The sequence below is a fragment of the Festucalex cinctus genome, chromosome 19 (genome assembly GCF_051991245.1).
Source record: "Festucalex cinctus isolate MCC-2025b chromosome 19, RoL_Fcin_1.0, whole genome shotgun sequence".
Lineage (NCBI taxonomy): Eukaryota > Metazoa > Chordata > Actinopteri > Syngnathiformes > Syngnathidae > Festucalex > Festucalex cinctus.
Window position 1 is genome coordinate 18442705 of NC_135429.1, and position 19136 is coordinate 18461840.

Sequence of the window (19136 nt, forward strand, 5' to 3'; positions counted from 1 at the left end):
ATAGCTCACAAGAATGGTATTAGTATGGAGAAAACAATGGTGTAGAGGATTGCAGTGTTGGATGCTCTTTGCACATTGTCAACACAAAATGATAAAGCAGCAGAGAATACATCTGTCCATGGGCTTCCAGGCTATGCCCCTGTTTACAGGCCATCAGGATCAGTCACACTGGTATCTGCTGCTGGACTTCAGCAAAGACACGGGCTGGGTAGGAAAATAAATTTTAAAATATGGTAATAAGATAAATGATTAAAAGAATTGTGTTGCATGTTAACTACTTTCTGATACAGGAGTTAATTCTGATTCTGTAGGAGGAGGAGGAGGAGGAAAAGTTTTCCAGATTCCTTGCTGTCAGTCCAGTCACGTTTGATGAAGTACATATTCTCACATTTGGTCTCCGTTATGTCACGATTCTTAATCATATAATTGCCCCCTATTTTCATCATGTGCGTGGGTGCAGACTTTGTGACCGGGTTTGATTCTGTCTGTGCAACTCATCAGGTGGCCATTACCTGACTAGTACTGTGCCACAGACAAGTGGTTTGGCACTGTTACATTTGTGCTGTATTTAGTGTATAATTGTTTTGTTTATTAATAAAATACAAACTTAGTTTTTCATTGTATGTATTGTATATGTAGAAAATAAATGGAGGTTTAATAAATATACTGTCAATTTATTGAAGTACAAAAAAAAAAAGTGTGGGAATCTTAACAGTCTCATCAGTTGGCTTGTATTTACTTTCAGCCTTGTTGAATCATTGTCAGGTGTGTTGTGTTTTGTTGGTACTTTGTTATAGTATTTACAATATTTGGCTTTTAGTTTTTGTGTTTCCAACAGCAATTTTATTTAATAAACTTGTACAACTTTGTTTAGTACACCTTCTTCCCCTCCTATGTTCTTGGGTCCACAATTGACAGTGTCAGTGTGGGTGTGAGACAAGGCAGCTAATTAGGCAGATGAGAAGCAGCTGGAGCAGCAGCCAGGTGTGGATAATTACAGTGCCAGCCTACTTAAGCCAGCCCCGGACCACATCTCGGCGCCAGAGCGTCTTGAGTAGTACACCAGTCAGTAGTGTCCAGTTCACTCACTCACTCACTCACTCACTCACTCACTCACTCACTCACTCACTCACTCACTCACTCAGCTTGCTCCCTAACCACTTGTGTCCCACCTGTCCAGGTCATCCTCACCGGCTCCCGCCTTGCCTGCTCACCTGCCATCTCGTCTGCCATCCTGCCTAAAGTGATGGCGGGATGAAGACCCGTGAATTTATCAAGTCTTTTGGGCCATTTGCTTCCCCAAAAGGCTGCAGTTGAGGCCTCATTTAATAGCTCATTTAGTAGTGCTGACATCTGCTGGTCATTTGGTGCAACGCAAATGTTATGTGGTTCACAGGCAACAAATCAGAAAATCTGTGCACAAAATAATGGAAGTTTTGTCCATTAAATATTGTCCGTATATTTGTCAGTTGTATGTTCAGTTACTTGATGTGCTTGTGTAACTGGGACACACATTGGATAGAGGGAATGGTGTATTTTATTGATTTTTGTTAAGGAATAAAATCATTTTGACTGTTGGGGCTCAGTCAATTCCTTTTTTTTTTCCCGATATGATTTCCCCTGCCTTTGAGAAAACCCTCTTGCAAGGGACAGAGGAAGCAGGCGTGCAAAGGAACTGAAGTGCCAACTGGAACAGATGCCTGTTTATATCTGTTCGAAAGGCTCCTAAACTGGTCCTTCGCTTGTTGAGTGGCTCCATTCTCAAGCAGAAGCACAGCACACAGTCCTTTCCTCGTTAGTATAGTAGATAGCATCTCCGCCTGTCACGCGGAAGACTGGGGTTCAAGTCCCCAACAGGGAGGTGGTGCCTGTGCTATTTGCTTTTTGGATACTCAGTTTTCATTGCAAATACAAAGAAGATTGTTCTGTCTTCACCCAGTTTCGAGCCAGGAACCTTTTGCGTGTTAGGCGAATGAGATAACCACTACACCATGGAAACAGACACTCGAGTTTCATGTGCGGACAGGGTTGGCAAAGAGCATAGCAGCCTGGCAGTCCCAATTTTAGTGACAGTTTTCCCTCTACGCTTGTCCAGGGAGAAACCACAGAGTCCTTTCCTCGTTAGTATAGTGCATCGTTTCTCTGCCTGTCATGCCGAAGACTGGGGTTTGATTCCCCAACGGGGAGGTGGTACCTGGGCAATTTGCTTTTTGGATACTCAGTTTTCATTGCAAATATAAAGAAATTTGCCCTGTCTCCACCCGGTTTTGAGGTGGGGACCTTTCACGTGTTAGGCGAATGTGATAACCACATTGAAACAGACACTGTCGTTTACCCTGTTGGCAGGATTGGCAAACACATAGCTGTCTGGCATTCCCAACTTTAGTGACAGTTTTCCCTCTACACCTGTCCAGGTAGCAAACACAGAGTCCTTTCATCGCTAGTAGAGTGGATAGTATCTCTGCCTGTCACGCGTAGACTGGGGTCCGATTCCCCAACGGGGAGGTGGTACCTGCGCTATTTGCTTTTTGGATACTCAGTTTTCATTGCAAAGACAAAGAAAATTGCGCTGTCTTCACCCAGTTTCGAGCTAGGGACCTTTTGCGTGTTAGGCGAATGAGATAACCACTACACCTTGGAAACAGACGCTGTTGTTTTCCCTGTTGGCAGGATTGGCAAACAGCATAGCTGTCTGGAATTCACGATTTTAGTGACAGTTTTGCCTCTACACCTGTCCAGGTAGCAAACACAGAGTCCTTTCCTCGTTAGTATAGTGGGTAGCATCTCCACCTATCACGTGGAAGACTGTGGTTTGATTCCCTGACTGGCAGGTGAGTGCATGTGTAATAAAATTTTTGTATACTCAGTTTTCATTGCAAATACAAAGAAAATTGCCCTGTTTCCACCTGGTTGCGAGCCAGGGACCTTCTGCGTGTAAGGCAAATGTGATAACCACTACACAATGGAAACAGACACTGGTATTTCATGTGCTGACAGGGTTGGCAAACAGCATAGCTGTCTGGCATTTTAGTGATAGTTTTCCCTCTACGCCTGTCCAGGTAACAAACACAGAGTCATTTCCTCGTTAGTATAGTTGATAGTATCTCCGCCTGTCACGTGCAAGACTGGGGTTCGATTCCCCAACGGGGAGGTGGTGCCTATGCGATTTGTTTTTGGATACTCAGTTTTCATTGCAAATACAAAGAAAATTGCCCTGTTTCACCTCGTTTTGCGCCAGGGACCTTTCGCGTGTAAGGCGAATGTGATAACCACTAAACCATGGAAACAGACACTGGAGTTTCACGTGCTGACAGGGTTGGCAAAGAGCACAGCTGGCTGGCATTCCCGATTTTAGTGACAGTTTTCCCTCAACGCCTGTCCAGATACCAAACACAGAGTCCTTTCCTCGTTAGTATAGTGGATAGTACCTCTCCCTGTCACGTGGAAGACCGGTGTTCGATTCCCTCACGGGGAGGTGGCTGCATGTACAATTCAGTTTTTGGATACTCAGTTTTAATTGCAAATACAAAGAAAATCGCCCTGTTTCCACCCGGTTTCGAGCCAGGGACCTTTCGCGTGTTAGGCGAATGTGATAACCACTACACCATGGAAACAGACGCTGGTGTTTACCCTGTTGGCAGGATTGGCAAACAGCATAGCTGTCTGGCATTGATTTTAGTGACAGTTTTCCCTCTACGCCTGTCCAGGTAACAAACACAGAGTCCTTTCCTCGTTAGTATAGTGGATAGTGTCTCCGCCTGTCATGCAGAAGACTGGGGTTCGATTCCCCAACGGGGTGGTGGTACCTGTGCGATTTGCTTTTTGGATACTCAGTTTTCATTGCAAATACAAAGAAAATTGCCCTGTTTCACCTCGTTTCGAGCCAGGGACCTTTCGCGTGTTAGGCGAATGTGATAACCACTAAACTATGGAAACAGACACTGGAGTTTCACGTGCTGACAGGGTTGGCCAAGAGCAAAGCTGGCTGGCATTCCCATTTTAGTGACAGTTTTCCCTCGACGCCTGTCCAGGTACCAAACACAGAGTCCTTTCCTCGTTAATATAGTGGATAGTACCTCTGCCTGTCACGTGGAAGACCGGGGTTCGATTCCCAGACGGGGAGGTGGCTGCATGTACAATTCAGTTTTTGGATACTCAGTTTTAATTGCAAATACAAAGAAAATTGCCCTGTTTCACCTCGTTTCGAGCCAGGGACCTTTCGCGTGTAAGGCGAATGTGATAACCACTAAAACATGGAAACAGACACTGGAATTTCACGTGCTGACAGGTTTGGCAAAGAGCAAAGCTGTCTGGCATTCCCGATTTTAGTGACAGTTTTCCCTCGACGCCTGTCCAGGTACCAAACACAGAGTCCTTTCCTCGTTAGTATAGTGGATAGTATCTTCGCCTGTCACGAGGAAGACTGGGGTTTGATTCCCCAACGGGGAGGTGCTGCCTCTGTGATTTGCTTTTTGGATACTCAGTTTTCATTGCAAATACAAAGAAAATTGCCCTGTTTCCACCTCGTTTCGAGGCAGGGACCTTTCGCGTGGCCAATGGAAACAGACGCTGTCATTTATCCTGTTGGCAGGATTGGCAAACAGCATCGCTCTGGTATTTTTAGTGGCAGTTTTGCCTCTACACCTGTCCAGGGAGCAAACACAGAGTCCTTTCCTCGTTAGTATAGTGGATAGCATCTCCGCCTATCACGCGGAAGACTGGTGTTCGATTCCCTGATTGGCAGATGAGTGCATGTGCAATTCAATTTTTGTATCCTCAGTTTTCATTGCAAATACAAAGAAAATTGCCCTGCTTCCACCTGGTTTCGAGCCAGGGACCTTTCGCGTGTAAGGCGAATGTGATAACCACTAAACCATGGAAACAGACACTGGAGTTTCATGTGCTGACAGGGTTGGCAAAGATCATAGCTGGCTGGAATTCCCGATTTTAGTGACAGTTTTCCTTCGACGCCTGTCCAGGTAACAAACACAGAGTCCTTTCCTCGTTAGTATAGTGGATAGCATCTCCGCCTATCACGCGGAAGACTGAGGTTCGATTCCCTGACTGGCAGGTGAGTGCATGTGCAGTTCAATTTTGGTATACTCAGTTTTCATTGCAAATACAAAGAAAATTGCCCTGTTGCCACCCAGTTTCGAAGCAGGGACTTTTCGCATGTAAGGCGAATGTGATAACCACTACACCATGGAAACAGACACTGGTGTTGCATGTGCTGACAGGGTTGGCAAAGAGCATAGCTGGCTGGCATTTTTAGTGACAGTTTTCCCTCTACGCCTGTCCAGGAAGCAAACAAAGAGTCCTTTCCTCGTTAGTATAGTGGATAGCATCTCCGCCTGTCACGCGGAAGACTGGGATTCGATTCCCCAACGGGGAGGTGGTGCCTGTGCTCTTTTCTTTTTGGATACTCAGTTTTAATTGCAAATACAAAGAAAATTGCCCTGTTTCCACCTGGTTTCAAACCAGGGACCTTCCGACGTGTAAGGCGAATGTGATAACCACTACACCATGGAAAAAGACACTGGTGTTTCATGTGTTGACAGGGTTAACAAAGAGCAGAGTTGGGTGCGGCACGGCGCGCATGTGCGAGTAGACGTGTTTGCGGGGTGCTCCTCCGACAATCTGAGTTTTATATGATTAAAACACCTTAAATGTGAAGGCATCGGATGTTTAACGTTTATTAAGAGTTTGGCTGCCGATCGTTGTTGGATATGGCCCCGAAGAAACCGTGTCCAACTAAAAAACCCACGGAGGTAGCCGATGAAGTGCACGGGAGCAACATGCTAACCGGGCTAGCTGTCGGGCCCTCCGCCGATACTACGGCCGTGCTTGAAGCTATCGGGGAAATGAGCCGGAAAATGGACGATAGATTTAATGCTTTGCAGTCGACTCTGGAGGAAAACCAGGCCATTTTGAAAGAGCATGAGGGGCGTTTGTCTGCGGTGGAAGAAGCAACCAGTGATCATGACTGCAGGTTGGCTAAACTGGAGCAACAGGCCGCGCAGCTGGAAGAAGCTAACAAGGCCTGGCAGGAAAAAGTCACCGACTTGGAGGCGCGTTCCAGACGACAGAACATTAAATTCGTGAATTTGCCAGAAAATATTGAATCTGGGAATCCAGTGGAGTTTGTGTCAAAGTTGATGCCCTGTCTTTTTGGGGATGGGCACTTTCCGAAGCCTATTGAAGTGGATTGGGCACACAGGCTAGGTAGCAAGCCAGCTAAGTCTGCTAACAGGCCTCGTATATTGATAGCGAGGATCCACAACTACCGCGTCAAGGAGCTCATCATGCGGTTGGCAATGGAACACTTTCCCTTAAGGTACAAGGAACACCATATCCACATTTTCCCGGATTTCCCTATTGAGATCGTGAGACGTCGTCAACTTTTCGAGGACGCAAGGAAGAAGTTGAAGGCTGCGGGTCATCGCACGGGTTTCATCTATCCAGCGCGTCTTCGGGTTACCCATGGCAACGTGACAACTACATTCAACACGCCGGAGGAGGCGAGGATTTTCGCGGACAACTTGGTGACCAACGAGGATGACTGAAGAGAACTTTGGCGCCGGACACTGATGTCATTTGAACTACATTCGGTCTTTGGAAGTTCTCAGGTTATATTGAATGATCGTTCCAGGTAAAAGTTTGTGAAGTTGGATATTTTTATTTTATTTCAAAAATTCTATTAAGATAAGGAAAATATATCTTGTTTTTGAGTATGGTTGGATGTTTCATCCTTGCTGATTTCAAAGCTATATTGGTGCCTTATATTTTTAAGGTCAATATACTTTAGGTGTTTTATTTCATTGAATTTTTTTTTTCCTGCTCGGAGGAGTACACTAGGAAGTAGTCAATTGTGTTTTAACAGCTTAGTTGCTTAATTACTAAGTATTGTTAGGAGTACCCTTAGAGAGATGTTAGTTTGTCTTTTTTTGCCCTGCTTTGTTGTGGAAGGTAGGGCATGGTGGAGGGAGGGATTCTGTGTATGTCTTGTATATTTGTTGTATGTTTGTTTTTTGTGTTCACAAGGAGTACTGATTTGGAGTATTTACCAAAGAAGAGGAACATTCATTTTTGATGACATTGGTTAATAAGAAAGATAGGGGGGTCAATATGGTTAGTTGGAATGTGAGGGGTTTGGGTACCCTTATGAAGCGGGCTAAAGTTTTTGCACACTTAAAATCTCTGTTTTCAGATATTTGTTTCTTACAAGAAACTCATATTAGACCACAGGATCAGAGACGTTTGAAATGCAGCTGGGCGGGGCAGATATTCCATTCAACTTTTTCAAGTAGAGCACGAGGGGTCGCTATCATAATAAAGAAGAACATTCCTTTTGAACATGAAAAAACTGTTAGTGATGTTAATGGAAGGTTCTTGATTGTAACCGGAAAACTGTATTCTGTGCATGTTACATTAGTGAACATTTATGGTCCGAATATCGATGATGCAGGGTTTTTTCGCAAAGTTTTTGACAAAATTCCAGATTTTGCAAACACCACTCTAATAATCGCAGGAGATTATAATGTGGTTTTGGATTGGCACTTGGATAGATCTTCTAAAAAACAATCTGCACCTTCAAATGCTTCTGTAGCCTTGAATGGTCTTATTTCCTCTACCAATTTAGTTGATGTCTGGCGTTTACAACACCCTACAGATAGAGATTATTAATTTTTTTCGAAATTGCATAATTCTTATTCCCGAATTGATTTTTTTTTATTAGATTCTAAGATCCTACCGAATGTCATTAATAGTAAATACCATAACATCTTGATTTCGGACCATGCACCTACTAGTGTGGTCTTTGATTTTAATGTGCCAAAAAGAGGGTCAACTTGGAGATTGCAGTCATATTTATTGAATGACCCAGACTTCTGTAAATACTTAACACAAAAAATTGAGGATTTTACTCTCACTAATGACACCAAGGATACATCAGACTCCATTTTATGGGAAACCTTTAAAGTGGTCTTGAGGGGACATATAATTTCATATGAGGCCTCACAAAGGAAAATGAGAAATTCTCGGCTGCGGGAGATTGATGACAAGGTATCACAATTGGAAACACTTTATAGACAAAACAATTGCAATCTTACACTGCAAGAAATTATTACACTTAAATATGAATATAATACAATTTTAACGAAACAAGTAGGCGCCCAAATTTCTCGTTTACGTGTGCGTTATTTTGAGCTTGGGGACAAGCCGCATACTCTCTTAGCTCGACAACTTAGAGGTCAACAAAATAGTAGGGCTATACGTAGAATTAAATCTAGTGCTGGGAAAATACTCACACTCCCAAAATCAATAAATGAATGTTTTGCTAACTTTTATAAGGAGTTGTACAGGTCACAGGCTCAAGGGAATGTGGACTCCTGGTTGAAGGATGTCCCCATTCCAAGATTGGACGATACCTCATGCCAGGCCTTAAATCAACCTCTGACCATGATGGAGGTTTCAGACGCAATTAAATCATTAGCTTCTGGGAAGGCCCCCGGATCCGACGGGTATGGACCGGAATTCTATAAAAAGTTCGTTGGACAGATATCCCCACTCCTGCTTAGAATGTTCTTACACTCTATGGAAGTAAAAGCACTTCCTCCCACTTTATATGATGCAAATATAACCCTGCTTCTAAAACCTGATCGAGATGATTCAAATCCTGCATCGTATCGTCCAATCTCTATGTTAAATCTTGATTGTAAGATTTTTACAAAAATACTTGCTAATAGATTAAATGTATGTATTGAGTCCATTGTGCATAAAGATCAGACTGGCTTCATCCCAAACAGATATTCTTTTTTTAATACTAGAAGGGTGCTAAATATAACATACTATAAATTTCCATCGGGTTCAAAACAAGCTATTTTATATCTAGATGCTGAGAAGGCGTTTGATCAGGTCGAGTGGGGATATCTGTTTAAGGTTCTCGAAAGATTTGGCCTAGGTGAATCCTTTGTATCCTGGGTTCAGTTAAGCGTATTTACGCCCCTCTGCTTCAATTGTTACAAACCAAGATAGATCGTGTCCGTTTATGTTGGAGAGGGGCACTCGTCAGGGGTGCCCGCTCTCACCACTGCTATTCGCTTTGGCGATTGAACCCCTGGCCATCAGCATAAGAGAAAATCCACTCATTAAACCCATAGTGATTGCGGGAGTTAACCATAAAATATCACTTTATGCTAATGACATTGCCATTTTCATTTCAGATCCTGAGTACTCTATTCCCAATCTGTTAAATCTAATTAATAGTTTTGGTGCAGTATCTGGGTATACCATTAATTGGCAGAAGAGTGACCTGATGACCCTTACAACAGATTTAGAGCCTGAATTTGCAGCTTCGATCCAGTTTAAGATTTCGGATACGGTTAGATACCTAGGTATCAAAGTTACAAAAAACCCAAATTCTCTATTTAAACAAAATTTTACTGAAAGATTAAATGCCCTAAAAGAGAACATAGAAAAGTGGAGAACGCTACCTTTATCCATGATTGGTAGAATTAATACAATTAAGATGGTCTCCCTACCTAGATTTCTTTATTTATTTCAGAATATTCCTGTGTATATCCCAAAAAAGTATTTTAAGTTGATTGACTCTGTTATTTTGCCTTTCATTTGGGGGTATAAGGCGCATCGAATTACGGAGGATACATGGAAGAGAGCGCTGAGTGACATTCAAAGATGTTCTGTTAACTCTAGGCTACAGATAATTCAGTATAAAGTAGTTCTTAGGTTACATTATTCAAAGGTGAGGTTAAACAAAATATTCCCACAAACATCACCTCTATGTGAACAATGTAAGATAGCGGATAGTACATTAGCACATCAATTTTGGCTCTGCCCAAGGATTCAAGGTTTTTGGTCTTCAATATTTAGATGGTACTCTCAAGTATTCAAATTAACCATTGACCCTGACCCCATGATTGCTCTGTTTGGTTTCTCGGATGCATTGCAACAATTGGGTCATGGTAAGACTTTTGTGGTTGCTTATGGCATGGTAATAGCCAAAAGGTGTATCTTAAAATTATGGAAGTCTGACGTCCCACCCCACTTTGAAACTTGGCTTAGGGAATTTATAGGAGTGTTACACATAGAAAAATTGAGATATGAGGTATCAGGGAACACCCAAAAGTTTTGCATTGCATGGAAGCCAATTTTAGAACACTTGAAATTAAGCTAGACCCCTACTCCTTTTCTTCAGTCATCTTTTGAGGTATACGTGGACTTTGGTATAGAAAAAAAAGGGAAAATTTGGATAAGTACTTCAATGTGTTTTTGTCTTTATATGTATGTATGGGAATATGTATAGTATATGTTTTTGGAAACTGTACTCGTGCAGAGTTTACAAATGTACAAATTGATGTACAGTTTTTTTGCTGTGATTTTAATTTTCCTGTTTGTTTTTTTTTTGTTTTTTTTTTTGTTTGTTTTTTGTTTTTGTTTTTTTGTTTCTTTCTCTGGTTGTGGGTGTGTGTACATGTTTGTCTTGGGTGTCAAGGTGACATTTGAAAGCAGTTGATTACTAGAAATTGATTGTCACTGCTTGTTGTATGTTGTTCATTGAAAACGTTTCTAAATAAACATGGTAAAAAAACAAAAAACAAAGAGCAGAGCTGGCTGGCATTCCCGATTTTAGTGACAGTTTTCCCTCGACGCCTGTCCAGGTAACGAACATAGAGTCCTTTCCTCGTTAGTATAGTGGGTAGTATCTCTGCCTGTCACGTGGAAGACTGGGGTTGGATTCCCTGACGGGGAGGTGGCTGCATGTACAATTGAGTTTTTGGATACTCAGTTTTAATTGCAAATACAAAGAAAATTGTCCTGTTTCCACCTCGTTTCGAGCCAGGGACCTTTCGCGTGTTAGGCGAATGTGATAACCACTACACCATGGAAACAGACCCTGTCATTTACCGTTGGCAGGATTGGCAAACAGCATCGCTGTCTGGCATTGATTTTAGTGACAGTTTTGCCTCTACACATGTTAGTATAGTGGATAGCATCTCCGCCTATCACGCGGAAGACTCGTTTTCGATTCCCTGACTGGCAGGTCAGTGCATGTGCAATTCAATTTTTGTATACTCAGTTTTCATTGCAAATACAAAGAAAATTGCCTTGTTTCCACCCAGTTTCGAACCAGGGACTTTTCGCATGTAAGGCGAATGTGATAACCACTACACCATGGAAACAGACACTGGTGTTTCATGTGCTGACAGGGTTGGCAAAGAGCATAGCTGGCTGGCATTTTTTGTGACAGTTTTCCCTCTACGCCTGTCCAGGTAGCAAACAGAGAGTCCTTTCCTCGTTAGTATAGTGGATAGTATCTCCACCTGTCACGCGTTAGACTGGGGTTCGATTCCCCAACGGGGAGGTGGTGCCTGTGTGATCTGCTTTTTGGATACTCAGTTTTCATTGCAAATACAAAGAAAATTGCCCTGTTTCCACCTCGTTTCGAGCCAGGGACCTTTCGCGTGTAAGGCGAATGTGATAACCACTAAACCATGGAAACAGACGCTGTCATTTACCCTGTTGGCAGGATTGGCAAACAGCATCGCTGTCTGGTATTTTTAGTGGCAGTTTTGCCTCTACACCTGTCCAGGGAGCAAACACAGAGTCCTTTCCTCGTTAGTATAGTACTGGCATTCCCGATTTTAGTGACAGTTTTCCCTGGACGCCTGTCCAGGTATCGACCACAGAGTCCTTCCCTCGTTAGTATAGTGGTTAGCATCTCCGCCTATCACGCTGAAGACTGGGGTTTGATTCCCTGACTGGCAGGTGAGTGCATGTGCAATTCAATTTTTGTATACTCAGTTTTCATTGCAAATACAAAGAAAATTGCGCTGTCTCCACCTCGTTTCAAGCCAGGGACATTTTGCGTGTAAGGCGAATGTGATAACCACTAAACCATGGAAACAGACACTGGAGTTTCACGTGCTGACAGGGTTGGCAAAGAGCATAGCTGGCTGGCATTCCGGATTTTAGTGACAGTTTTCCCTCTACGCCTATCCAGGTAGCAAACACACAGTCCTTTCCTCGTTAGTATAGTGGATAGTATCTCCACCTATCAGGCGGAAGACTGGGGTTCAGGGTGTACCCCGTGTACTGCCCAAAGCCCGCTGAGATAGGCTCCAGCACCCCCCGCGACCCTTGTGAGGAATAAGCGGTAAAGAAAATAGATGGATAAAAGGGCTAGAAAAAAACAAATATGCAGCAATATTTAAACTTTAAGACCAATAACAATCAAATAACAAAACGAGTAAGTAGTAATTTAAGTGCAACAGCAGCGGCGAACAAAACAAGCATTATTAAGTTACTCACCAGCATGTGCTTCGCATGCAGTACATTCACTGCATGCCCTCTCCCCTCCCCTTTCCCTTCTCGTCTCTGCAGCGCAGCCAAACCTCGCTCCAGACGCTTGAAAAAGAGAGAGCGACATGGGAAGAGAGAGAGAGAGAGAGAAAGCGAGGGAAAATGACGGAGCCGGCTTTTATGGGGGCTCTCATCGTTCACTTTGTACCGGCTCGTTGCTGTCTCCGTTGAACGGGAACGAGCCGTTTCTTGAAATAAACTCTTCTTCTGCTGTTAAATTTTCTTCTTCTACGCCACTAACGCAGCAGCATCCAAAGAGGTAAGAGTAGAAGAATGTCATTCGAGTGAAGGCAAAACAAGCTCAAGAGAAGCGACTTGTGTAAAATAAACACATAATAGAGGATCAGATAACAGCTCGTTTTCTGTTTTTCCATCCATCCATCCATCCATCCATTTTCTTGACCGCTTATTCCTCACAAGGGTCGCGGGGGCTGCTGGCGCCTATCTCAGCTGGCTCTGGGCAGTAGGCGGGGGACACCCTGGACTGGTTGCCAACCAATCGCAGGGCACACAGAGACGAACAACCATCCACACTCACACGCACACCTAGGGACAATTCGGAGCACCCAATTAACCTGCCATGCATGTCTTTGGAATGTGGGAGGAGACCGGAGTACCCGGAGAAGACCCACGCGGGCACGGGGAGAACATGCAAACTCCACCCAGGAAGGTCCGAGCCTGGACTCGAACCGGAGACCTCAGAACTGGGAAGCGGACGTGCTAACCACTCGACTACCGTGCCGCCCTTTCTGTTTTTCAATTTCCAATTTTAAACAAGAAACGGCTCGTTCCCGTTCAATGGAGAATGCAACACTGCCTTCCCGTGGACGAAGGAGCAACAGGCCTTAGACACGTGTATAGATGAGGACTTGTGTGTGTGGGTGTGAGCTGGGAGGCACAGTTGGAGCAGGAGCCAGGTGCACGTCATCACAATCTACAGCCTAGAAAAGCCAGCCCTGGACTCCACTCCAGCGCCAGATCAACTCTTACTGTGATACAGTCAGTTGCTTCCAGCTCATTGCCTGCCTTTGTGTAGAACCTATTTTGATTATCATTCTCTGTCCAGATCTCCTTCACCTGCTGAAGCCCTACGTTTACCTGCCTGCCGAAGCCAACCCGCCTGCGGATCACCTATCACCTGCCTGGACTCGACCCCCACCTTGCTCTACTTCTCACTACTGTGTTGACTGATTAAAAACTCTCAAGTGACTCTGCCTTCCTCCCGTCTCTGCACTCGGGTCCTCCTCCTGCGCCCTCGAACCTTAACAAAAACAAAAGTTCTGTCATTTCTATTTCTTCTGCCATAATTGTTATATGCAGTGTCACTGCATCAAACTCATCATCAGTGTACAAGTAGTCAACTGTGACTACTGTGTGTTTTCATTCTCATATTGATGCTCAGAGTGACATAGTTTGTCATCTCCCATTCTATCTCCCTTCTTTACAATCAATTCCCTCGCTTTTTGTAATACGGCGTCAGCTCCCATTTAAGAATTTATTTAGGATATATACTACGTCGTAAAAATGCAAAGATCCTACACCTTTCACATTGAGATATCCCTTTTTCTACTCAGCTTTCCATCTTTTTATTACCATGTTCCCATCTAATGTAGACACCAAGACTAGGCCTAATCCCATTTAATATAATTCTGCTTACTGGTTTCGTTTCATCTTTGTTTTTTATGTTCACCTTGTTGAAATAAATGGGCGTTTTTCCACCAACAACAATTACCAGGGTCATTAAAATTCCCCAAGGGGCATCCAAGTACTATCTTGGCAGCAGGGTCTCGCTAACCTAGGCTGGTTACTTTGAGGGGTCAGTAACTCTAAGACACTGTAAAAACACAATTCTAAATTCCCTGCTGATCTTTTACAGCCAAAAACTCACTTAACCCAGAACTCAAAGATCCTGGGCTTGTTGGTAGAAAAGCAGCTATTAATAATTGTGCTCTTTTAAGAACATTCAAATTCAATTCTAAATGCCATTTTTCATCTTAATCAAATACAAATCTCAGCTATTCATTTATTTTAAATAACTCACCACTAATAATATGTTTGCCTTCTAAACCATTTTAATTAATAATCTTCTCCCTTCAATGCCTATTTTACGTATCATGTTCTGGTGAGGGAGAATTTGTTAAATTTCACACTCAATCACAGCAGGAGCTAAAACAGAATTCAATTAGGAAAACATTCCTCCGTGTAACCAATCTTTTATACAAACTTTAGGACTATATTCAAAACAACATTGTACAGGCTGTTTCTTGCAATTTGATGTTCTCTAATCTGGATCTGCATGAGTCACACCAAATCTATTAGTAAATGCAAACACCACAGTAATGAACTTTTAGAACATTTAACTCCTAGTAAGTATTTTCAAATTCAGTCAATAAGGTTTAAATTACTACCGGTCTTACTCTGTTAGAAAGTCATGAAATTATTGCATTTCCATATAGAAGCTTCTACTATCAGGGTGATATCAAGGCCTTCCCCATTTGGCAATTTGCCAAATGGTGCCTCTACACACTTTACAATATCATCATTGCTGAAAACCATCATTACTTACTTAATTCAAAGTTTCAAATTTCTTTAAAGGGATAGTTCGGATTTTTTGACATAAATCTCTATTTCATCCTCACTTCCAGTGTGTGCGATCATCACTGACTTTTCACTGACAGTGTTCTGTGACAAGAGTTCGGCTCCGGTGTTGGACGAGAAGAAAATAGCCCGGCAGCTTAGCTGGGGTCTTATAAATAAAGCATTTTTCTTCCCAAACAAGTTGTGTTCAAAAGAGTGACACATTTGCAACACAATACTCTTTTCCCGAAAAAATCAGACGCCATTACCGCCGGGTACTATTTTTCTGTTCGTTCGTATCACTGCGCGGCGCCCCGCATGCAGCTAGTAGCCTTCCGCCGTAATTATAACTCCGAGAAGTCACGGTAACATGTCTGACTACGATACTGACGAAGAAGAAAATGTTTTTAACGCTGAGCCAAGGGGGTATCTTTATGAACCCGAATATACTGATGTCGAAATTCGTCAGATGGATTTACAACGTACACAGAGTGAGAGGAGGGATCGAGAATTGGTTGTTGCTGGAGCCTCAGCCATATGAGAGCGGGTGACTGAGAAATGGTGGTGTACTTGCTCGAATTGTGAACTCATGCCGACAGAAGTCGAATCCTACTGTTGCCGTGAATGGGAGCTCATCATGCCACAGATGCAAAACCTTAGGATTGATGAGCAGACACGGCGCTCCGCATACGCTTACCACGCACTGCGCGTAGGGCATCAACTGCCGAAGGGGGCACCAAAAAACAAACAAGCCCGTAAAAATAATCATTTTAGTAATTAGAATATCAGTGTCTAATATTTAAAATAAAAGCTTGTACAGCATGTTAATAAATACAAAAAATAACGTAGCATTATTTACTTGACGAGCGGTATCACCGGTCTACGTTGGTGCCCCCCCTCCCCTAGTAGCTTGCTCCTATTAGGGAGCGGGGTGCACTTTTGCTCCAACGGAGCAAACTACTGTACTAGGGAATGGGGGTGGGGGTGGCTGCACCTTTGCTCCAACGGAGCAAACTACTAGAGAAAGGGGGAGGGGGTGGGGTGCACTTATGCTTCAATCGCAAATTTGGCAGAAGTTTCTTCTTGGATGTCTGAACATGTCATCGAAAAGGCATCAAGAATTGGGGGCGGAAAAGAGGAAAAGAAAAAACGAGATGATGCTCGCGCGTCACTTGCAGGTATGACAATGACAATTTGTTTGTTTATTTTGTAACAGCTACGTTTACATGACCACAGTTAGCAAAAAATAAAATAAAATAAAATAAAATAAAAAACGCTGCAGTGGAATGGTTGTGACCAGCACGTTCATTATACGGTATGTTAAATGGAATATGACGAGACAATATTGTTTCATATGGAACGCCAACAAGTATGCCGACATTTTCAAGAGGTTCCTAGGCCAAGAGCGGCATGTACTGGTGAAAGTGTAATTGTCACGCCGCCACCGGCGTGACGGCCCATGCTTTTATTTTCATAGTCATGTTTCCTGTTTTATTTTGATATTCTGATTCCCTTCTCACCCCAGGACACTTACCCTTCCTGCAGTTCACTGATTACCGGTCCACGCCCATGATCACCACCACCTGCTTCCAATCAACCCTGACAATAAAAGCCACCTGCACGTTCCCCTCAGGGCCGAAGTGTCACATCTCAGTGCATGGAAGCGTCCTCACAGCCCTCGTACCACAGTCCTTGTTTTATGTAGTGATGGCAAAATGAAGCCCCGTGAAGCCCTGCAGTGAAATGCTTCACACACACGTAGGGGCTTCAAGATGATTCATTTCCTCGACTACGCCATCATGTGGACAGAAAATGTATAACATGCTTGGTGCATGCAATAAAATGGTGGGGTGTAAATCATGCTCTAAATACAAAAGAATATATATTTGAAGAGTGTTTTAACATGAATTGTTCTGTGTTACTTTGTCTATGTTTGCACTTATGCAACAAGTGAAAATGTGAAATGAGGTAAAATAAAGTGCTTATTCATTTTTATTTAAAAACAATATTTTTTCCGAAGTTTTTGGACTCAGGCGGTTTGTTTGTTTTTGCAGAGAATTTCACCTGCTTTGGAAAAAAACTCTTTCACATGGTACTGATGAAGCAGGGGTGCATCGATATGAGATAGCAAGTTTGTATAGAATTGGACGCGTATATTTCTGTGATTCCAGGACTGAAGGGGACTTTCAACTGTTAACAGAAAAATGTGAATTTTATGTGTTGTCACATTTTATTTAATTTTATTTTTGGAATCTGTTAAAATAGTAGTGTAGTGATTAGAACATAATTCACCCACGGAACGTTGGGACGAAGGGGGAGTTTGTTGGGATGAAAGGATGAAAGGATAAAAGAACAAAATGTTGGTAGGTCTGTGAGCCTCGCGCAGAGTGAGTTGTTGTTGCTGTTAAACGCTGAGAAGCTGATATCAATAAACCGCCGGTCTTTGGCTCCGGACTTCAACACTCTGCCTCCGACTCCCGTCACTGCTCGCTACAGTAGCGTAATTGCAGTGCATTACCTTCTGAGGTGAGATCTGCTCAAAGTGCTCCCAAAGAAAGGGAAAATTTCTTTCTTGTTGGTTCCATCGCAAAAAGTTCGTCAAATCGAATGCCAAAAGCAAAAAAAGTAGCGCAATAAGGGACCCGAAAACACAAAAAGTGAAGGGGAATCCATAGCGTTTCTTTGCCGCTTTTATTTCGAACTACACTCAAACCTAGCGAATCATTTCCTGAATCAGTCACGTGGTACACCTGCTTCGTGGGGCTTCAAACGTCATCACGTACGTCATCAACACACACACTGACACGCCGTTCATGAACCACTCATCTGCATTACTCGGCACACGCTTCAGGGATTCGACCCGAGAAGCACATCACTAGTTTTATGCTATGCTATGCTATGCTATGCTATGCTATGCCTTGCCTTGCCTTGCCTTGCCTTGCCTTGCCTTGCCTTGCGCCCTTAGTTTGCCCCTTGTTTTCCTCCTTAGTGGAGCGCCTTTTGTTGTCCCTGTTTTTGAGTGCCCTTTTTGTATCTCCAGTTTGGAGCTCTTTTTGTTCAGACTTTTTTCCCTCTTTAAGAGGTGTTTTGGTTTTCGTGTGATTAAAGCTGCAGCCTTGTTGGCCAACTTTAATTCTGCGTCTGAGTCCTACCTCCTTTTCGTCGTGTCAGTAATTTGAAAATAATAATAATAGTTCTAATAATAATAATCATCATCATCATCTTAAGGCTAAGTAGATTTCCTCATTTCATATTCATAGTTTTAACATTATGTCCAGAATTTTTACATAGTGCCCTATCAGTCCTTCTTTAAAAAGGTAGATTATTAAAATTTTCATGTACCTGTGTTTTAAATATAGGCCTGCACAATACCATAATCCTAATCAATTTAGAAAATGTTTGTACCATGGTTGGTTCAAAACCATATTTCATTGTAGAATCCCTGAATATTGTCTTGTATTTATGAATACAGGATCAATGCTTCAATATGTTCAAGGAGCATTTCATACCCTAACATAAATGCGGAAATTGCACAAAAGCTGTCATATGATGACCTGATAGCCGATTTTGCAGTCCAGAAATGGAGACATGCCTCTGTAGGGCCTCTACTAACTTGCTTGTACTTTGTTTATTTCCAGATGTTTATTTGTTAATAGTAGTGGCTTTGAGTTTTATTTTAATTCATTTAGCTTTATTTATTTGAGTATTCGAGTATCGAGTATCGAGTATCCCGATTCAATTCATGATTCACAATGATTTTCGATTCAGTTGAGGAATTCATGCAGCACATATTTTAGACAGTCAAAAGTACCAATGCTGCAAAGAGTAAAAACTTCTTGCTCTAATTTAATGCATTAGTAAGAATATGAATATTTACATTAGGAATTGAATCCATTGCAGTTACATTAATCTGTTTCATTTAACATGGCCTTTTAAAAACAATAAATAATAATTTAAATAAATTACAACCACAGCACAGGCTGTGTAAATAAATTGACAAAAATGGGGGGGTCGATATATTGATACATGGCTTTATGTATCGATATTGGGATATGAAAAGGTGTATCGATATGATAGCGATATATCGATATTTCAAACCCAGCCCTACTTACTTAATAAAGCAAAACTGACAAATACTCAGATATTGTTCATTTCTACCAGGGGAGGGGTGATGGGGTGTG

General features: G+C 42.6%; 4 non-coding genes across 4 annotated transcripts; all 4 read right to left on the minus strand.

Moving 5' to 3' along the window:
• Window positions 1-3541: 3541 nt before the first annotated feature.
• trnav-aac (transfer RNA valine (anticodon AAC)) lies at window positions 3542-3614 on the minus strand. Its single transcript has one exon. It is a non-coding gene; the product is annotated as a tRNA-Val (tRNA).
• Window positions 3615-4810: 1196 nt separating this feature from the next.
• trnav-uac (transfer RNA valine (anticodon UAC)) lies at window positions 4811-4883 on the minus strand. Its single transcript has one exon. It is a non-coding gene; the product is annotated as a tRNA-Val (tRNA).
• Window positions 4884-10834: 5951 nt separating this feature from the next.
• Window positions 10835-10907, minus strand: trnav-aac (transfer RNA valine (anticodon AAC)). The gene has a single exon. It is a non-coding gene; the product is annotated as a tRNA-Val (tRNA).
• Window positions 10908-11125: 218 nt separating this feature from the next.
• On the minus strand, window positions 11126-11198 carry trnav-uac (transfer RNA valine (anticodon UAC)). The gene has a single exon. It is a non-coding gene; the product is annotated as a tRNA-Val (tRNA).
• Window positions 11199-19136: the final 7938 nt, after the last annotated feature.